Genomic DNA, 6,874 nt, shown 5'->3' on the forward strand with positions numbered 1-6,874 from the left:
CTCTCTCTTCTTATTTTTTTTAATTAATTTAATTTGGAAGGTTTCGCCTCATGTTTGTGGAATGATAAATACGAAGAGGTCCTGGTTTGATGGCTACCTGACAAATCTCGCTCAGGGAATTCTATTGTAATGCTTATTGCACGATTCTTCAAAAGGACTGCTTTGGGTTTTACTGTCCCTATAAATGGTCTTCTGCCCTTAAGGGCTCATTTTGCCTTACCGTGGTGTCTTTTTAGTTACAGACCTTTGTCACCCAATAGCCATGTTATTTTTGTGAGGGGTGTCGTTAAACATTATTCATTTTGATGCGTCTTCTTTAGTTTACAGCTTATTTAACTTTGATATAGGTTTGTTCTATCCCAAGTCGTTTGCACTGTCAGGGCACAGCTTAGATTTTCTGTTTCTGAATAACGGTTAATGGTTTGTTGGTTGTGTCTTTTGGTTAGTGTGTGTGTGTGTGGTGGTGTGTGTGTATGTGTTGTGTTTGTTGTGTGTTGTGAGAGGAAAGAGAACTCGAGAGAGGGACGCACAGAGAGAAAAAGGAGAGAGAGAAGAAGAGAGAGAGAAAGAAAAGGGAGGAGAAGAAAGGAGAGAGAGAGAGAGAGAGAGAGGGAAAGAGAAAAGGGGAGAAAGGGGGGAGAAACAGACAAAACAGAAGAAAAAGAGAGAGAGAGAGAGAGAAAGAGGGAGAGAGAGAGAGGAGAAGAGAGAAGAGGATCAGACAGAGGGACGGCGACAAAAAAAAAAGAAAAAAAAGAAGAGAAGAGAGAAAAGGAAAAGGGGAGACAAAGCAAACAACAAGAAAGAAGAAAAGAAGGAGGGAGGGAAAAGAGAGAGAGGAAGAGAGAGAGAGAGAGAGAGAGAGAGAGGAGATAGAGAGAGAGAGAGAGATGAGTACATACATACATCAAGAGAGATAGAGAGATAGAGAGAGAGAGAGAGACAGACAGACAGACAGACAGACCGCAGAGAGAGAGATATAGATAGATAGATAGGAGAGAGAAAGGAGAGAGAGAGAGAAGAGAGAGAAGAGAGATACAGACAGACATAGCATACATGACAACGGAACAGAGGGCAGAACCGACACCAGCGAAGAGAGCGAGAGAGAGAGAGAGAGAGAGAAGAGTGGAGGGAGAGAGAGCGAGAGCGAGAGACAGACAGAACATACAGGACAGAGGGACACAGACACAGACGAGAGATGAGAGAGAGAGAGGAGAGAGAGAGAGAGAGAGAGAGACTGAAGGTCATTGTTTGTCATGTAACAATAAATATTAAAACTTTACTTCTAAACAGGACCGTGAGAACAGAATCTGGAGAGAATAATATACTACTGTTGGGACAGTTTTCTTGGGGGGAGGGATGGGGGACCTCACAGGTTGGACTACAAGCGCCAAGCATTTTGATCTTTATTTCTATAGATTAGAACAAAAAACGTAATTTTTTGTCCTCAAGTGAGGGGTAGAGGGTGGGCATCCTAACGGGCTTGATTTGATTAATCCACACATATCGAAAGTAAAAATCAGATAATAGCCCCTTATTCGTTTGACACGTTGTAGCAGCCCAAAATATCCCTAACAAAATGGCATAAATCATATTACGTTATTGCCTAGACAATAATAAACTTGTATCAATAATACGTACCACTCAGCAAGCAGACAATACACAAACACCTATTTTTTTATCGTTTAAAAGAAAATATTGACTAAACACGACACCACCCGGTTAAGATAACAAATCCATGAAAGGATAAATGAAGTCTGTTGCAGAACATAAGTGTTTTGTTTGCATACGAAGGCAAAGAAGTGTGACGATAACAAGATACCAAACCAATAGTTTGTTTTAACAATTTTTCTGATGTGCACAGCTGCAGGCGGCTGCAATACGAGCCAGGTAAACCGCGGGTGCATCTGTTCAAACACGTAATCATGTACCCAGGTCGATATGCTTTAACATAGATTGTAAAACTGATACCAGCCTCGATGGTGGGATGGTTAATATATCGATTTCCTTTTTAAATGTTATTATAGGGAGTGGGGTGGTAGCGACTGGGTTCATGCTCCAGTATGCAAACCCATTATGAATTTTAATGACTAAATGGGGAGACGTACGGTTATTACACCAATTCTTTCTCTCATTAACCACTAACAACTAACCGTTAAGGTAGTAGTCTACCAACCAGCATCTCGTCCAGGTCAAAGTTCGAGGTGCACCCAACTTTTGATACAGCACTTCATGGTTCTTCGAATGCCATTGATGACACATGTGACAGGACTTGTTGTAATAAAGTGTTACCGGTATTTTATCTGTCCAAAATCTTGCTGTGATTTGATTTCAACCAGTACTAGTGTACCAGGTACTGTAATGCTATGAACGATAGGTGGGATGTCATAAAGATAAGCTTGTCAACCTTTGTGCGGGACAGCAGTTGTGAAGGACGCTTCTTGTTATCTCAGAAACTAGCAGCTTCACCCCACATTTTCTGTGATTTATTTAAAGGGTGAGACGTTCTAGTATTTATATCTGTTATGTATATATTGATTGATACATTGCATGTAACAGGTATAGCCCCATATGTTACTATAGTCGTCTATGAGATTTTATTTGGTGTTATACACCCTTAAGACTGTTACGGACCTACAGACCACATAGCTGAGATGTTGTCTGAGGACAGAGTGCATACATTTTAATTGCATATAAGCTAGGGATAAAAATTAGAAAAATGAAAACTGATGTTGTTCTAAAAAAACCTTTTAAGTGTCCTACATTAGAGAAAATACTGAAAAAAAAGGCATTTCACAAGAAGATAATTCTCGCAGATGAATTATTCTAAATGTAACTAGACATTGCAACATTAAATACTTTGTCATTATTTGCACGAACAACTTAATATAACCGCTAAATCTACTAGTCGAAATAATAACAATACACTGGCAGTGAATTAAAAAACAAAAATTCAGACCATTAATAGATGGCACCCATGTATTTCACGATGGTAAATCTCAGTTTTATTTTGCGTATCTTTATTTATTCGTGCTGAGTTCGTCGTAAAATAAAACATTCCCTCAGACATATTCCATACACTAGGTTATCGTGCTAAATGCTCAAAAACTGATATAGAAGACTGAACCAATTTCACTTGCTACTTCATCAATAGAAGTTGTACTGACGAAGCGTTAAAAGTCATTTAATTTTCAGAAATTCGGATTTGATTGTATTTTGGGTGAAAAGCGGGCAGCAATCTTCTTCAGCATATAGGTCGTTCGGTACAAGGAGCCAATAATTTATTCATACAGTCCAAAAATGGATATATGTCATTTAATTGATATATTATTTGAAGTGTACCAGATGCTTTATTTACAAGAAAACATGTTGCGAAATAATTCACTGACTAAGCCATTCGAGATCTATTTTATTTTCAATAATTGTATGTGTTTGCATTCAATATCTGACAAATTTATCAATTACAAAAGTTCAATATATAAACACTAGAATTATATTAAATCAATGGCATGCCATTACCATGGATATAATTAATAATAATGCGTGAGTGGCCGTTGGATAATATTTATCTTACAACGAGTTTGTTTGAAATCAATCCAGTGAGGGAAAGCGAGTTGTAAGACAAATGGTATATAACCAACACGAATTTAGTATTATTTTTCTTACACATCCTTAACAAGGTTTAAAAAGAAATTTGAACGCATTTTCCAAACAAGACCTATTTACGGTAATTGCAAGATTAACATACGTCACAAAGCAGCGTTACTGCCAATTTCATTGGATGGCGTGGTTTTGGTGTCTGGGTCATTACCGTGGAGTACCTAAACAAATATTTGTAGATTATTCTCCCATATCTGTGATATGGCTATGGAATACAAAACATTACACACAGCGTTTCCTAAGCCGTTGTGCAAGAAATAGCATCTTCCTATCCGTTCCATAAGCATCATGTTCCTTCGAAGATAACTACTGAAGACTGTTGCGTAAATCGAGTAAATGTTTTATTACATAGCTATATTACGACACAAATGCAATGATATTGTTAAAAAAAAAAATTCAAAAGACCAAAAAAAAAGAGAAGAAAAGACAAAAAAAAATAAAGATGAAAACATCACACGAAACAACAGAATCAGACCTATCACGGATTTAGAAGTATTTTATTGGTTGCAACAGTGGGGTTTTGATGCGACATTTATTTCACAAGAGGATAAATCAGTATCAGTTCTTTTAGACTGCAATGTTGATGAAACACGGCGAATAAAATCAATAAATGAACTAATAGTTCTGGAAAGAAAGTAAATGCCCAAGGCACGCTACGATTTCTTTCGCCTGTGTGAATACACGCCAAGAGTTTCAAACGCGTATCGTGTCTAGATAACTAATTTAGTTAACACTTCAAAAGAATATTCATGACAGTGCAAAAGGTCTTTTGAATCTTTTTCTTCTGAATGTCTGAAAAATGTGGTAAAGTGTATCAAACTAATTGTTCTTGGACTAGGTCAGCTGTGTTATTACAACCCAATTGTTTTGTTTGTGCTTCCGATGACGACAAACCACGTGTCCGTCTGTTGATGTATGTCAAGTTTGAGTCATCGATATTATTACTTCTTACTCCTTGGAGGAAGAAACGTTAGCCACGACCCTGCGAAAGGTCAATTAGCTGTCGCAGAACTGTGCCATAAACAACACGGCTATACAATCTGCGACAACATGATTCTAGGGGAAGAGACGTTATATTAAGGTTTTGTTACACTGTCACGGGGATCCTATAATACCCGTAACTGAATAAAACACGATTATCCAAATATCTCTCCTAACTGTATATCTATTAGATCTCTCTGTATCGGGCAGTTATACCCGAGTGGCTCGTCTCTAGGTATGATCAGAGATAAGATCTTATATAAAGTATGTATAATATAGCACGTTTAGTTCACTAGAAAACACAACAAAAACACAATACACTTTGGAATCTGTATTAATCTACGCTGACAAATGTACTGCCGCAGTAGTTAATTAACAACAACAAATAGTAACAACCCAGAACTGATCACTTAATTAGTTAATCACTAGGTGTCTAGTTTACACAATATTCTAATCACTTCACCATGACACAACACCCACACGTGTGATAATTGAGAAACGATTCCAGGGGAACTTAATTAATATAGGAATTACAACTCTATTCCTAACTGGTTAATTTTTAATTAACCCTTAACTACTCATTCAGTAACCTTGTAATACAGAATTAATACGGGTACCTATCACAATAAAGACAATAACCTACAGTTTACCTAGGTCCTCTAGGATGACTGGCTAAGCTTTAATAATTTTAGACAGTGAGCCTACAGTTTACTGCGTCAGATTACCGGCAGCACCGTCTAAATAATATTGGTATAATACAGTATTAAAATATTTAAAGTCACATCAAGGTTATACAACAGAGCAGAAATAATATATTTACCAGTCCGGACGGACAACGTTCCCCCTGGAAGCCTTCCTATGTTTCTCCCCGATAAATCTAAATCCTAGCTATTTATTACAAACCCGAATATCGCCTGGGGGCACATCGCGGTACCGAATACCTACAAGTGATATTTCCACAGCGACCAAGCCGGCATATTCCTTAGATGGCCAGACTTGCTGACGCCTAGTCGCCAAAATCACGGTCGTAAAAACCGCACTCGCGGAGGTATTACGTAACTACTGGCCACATGGCCTCTGCACCTGGGCTGGGTGTGTATTAGGCACAGCTCGACCACGGTCGCGCGAAGGTATTACGTAACAAAGTGCCCACCTGGGCTTAAGTGCACATTGAGACTGCACACGGCCCTCTAAAACAATTAATATCGCCACAGGCGAAAAGAAATAAGAGCATGTTCCGTCACATACACTCTAACCAGCTATTCAATCTGCGACAACATGATTCTAGGGGAAGAGACGTTATATTAAGGTTTTGTTACACTCTAACCAGCTATTCAACCTTGGACAGAATGATTCATGGGGAAGAAGAGACATTATTTGTATATTAAGTTTTTGTTTTCAATCTAGCCGTTCTCCACAACATGCATGATGTAATACCGAGAGTTATTAACCAGGGCTGGTTGCGTCTGTTCTACACAAAAAAGTAGAGTAGTCCCCTATTTCGTTGTTGCTACTGTTTTGTTTTTAATTGTAGGTGAGTGTGTTTTTTGTTTATTTTATTTTATTTATAATTTTATTTTATTTGTTTATTTGTTTATTTTTATTTTTTCTTCTTGTAGGGGCATACATATAATAGGAGTTTTTCAAAGAGAACAGAAACTGTATTGTTATCAATCATGTCATATTTCATTTAGTACATTTTTAAAATTCATTTTACCGTTTTATGACAGACCACACATTAGTGCTTTTTACTTTAAAGTTGATTTAAGGTAAGTCTCAGAATTTATGCATGAGCGAAACATTTTTGTGCTTAAACCGATTTTCAAAATTCAATATCTAGTATGGCCGCCACGCGATTGGATGCACACGTTACATCTCCTACGCATCGATTGAATCGCACGTCGGATCGTTCCTTAGGGATGCGCTGCCACTCTTGAATAAAGGCTTGCTCCAGTTGTTGCAGGTTAGCTGGTTGGGGATTCCTTGTATAGACCCGACGTCCCAGTTCATCCCAGAGGTGCTCGATAAGATTTAGATCATTAGAAAGAGATGACGCCGACGTTGTTCGCTTGTATACACTCTGTCGTCAGCCTAGCGGTGTGGGGACGGGCGTTATCATGTTGACAAATACCGTTGGACATGTGGTGTTGCATAAATGGCAAAACAACTGGTGCCAAAAATTTTGCATGTCGGAAAATTACAAGGGGTGTACGGCGGATGGAGGCGATACCTG

Source organism: Gigantopelta aegis, chromosome 6 (assembly GCF_016097555.1).
Source record: "Gigantopelta aegis isolate Gae_Host chromosome 6, Gae_host_genome, whole genome shotgun sequence".
Classification (NCBI taxonomy): domain Eukaryota; kingdom Metazoa; phylum Mollusca; class Gastropoda; order Neomphalida; family Peltospiridae; genus Gigantopelta; species Gigantopelta aegis.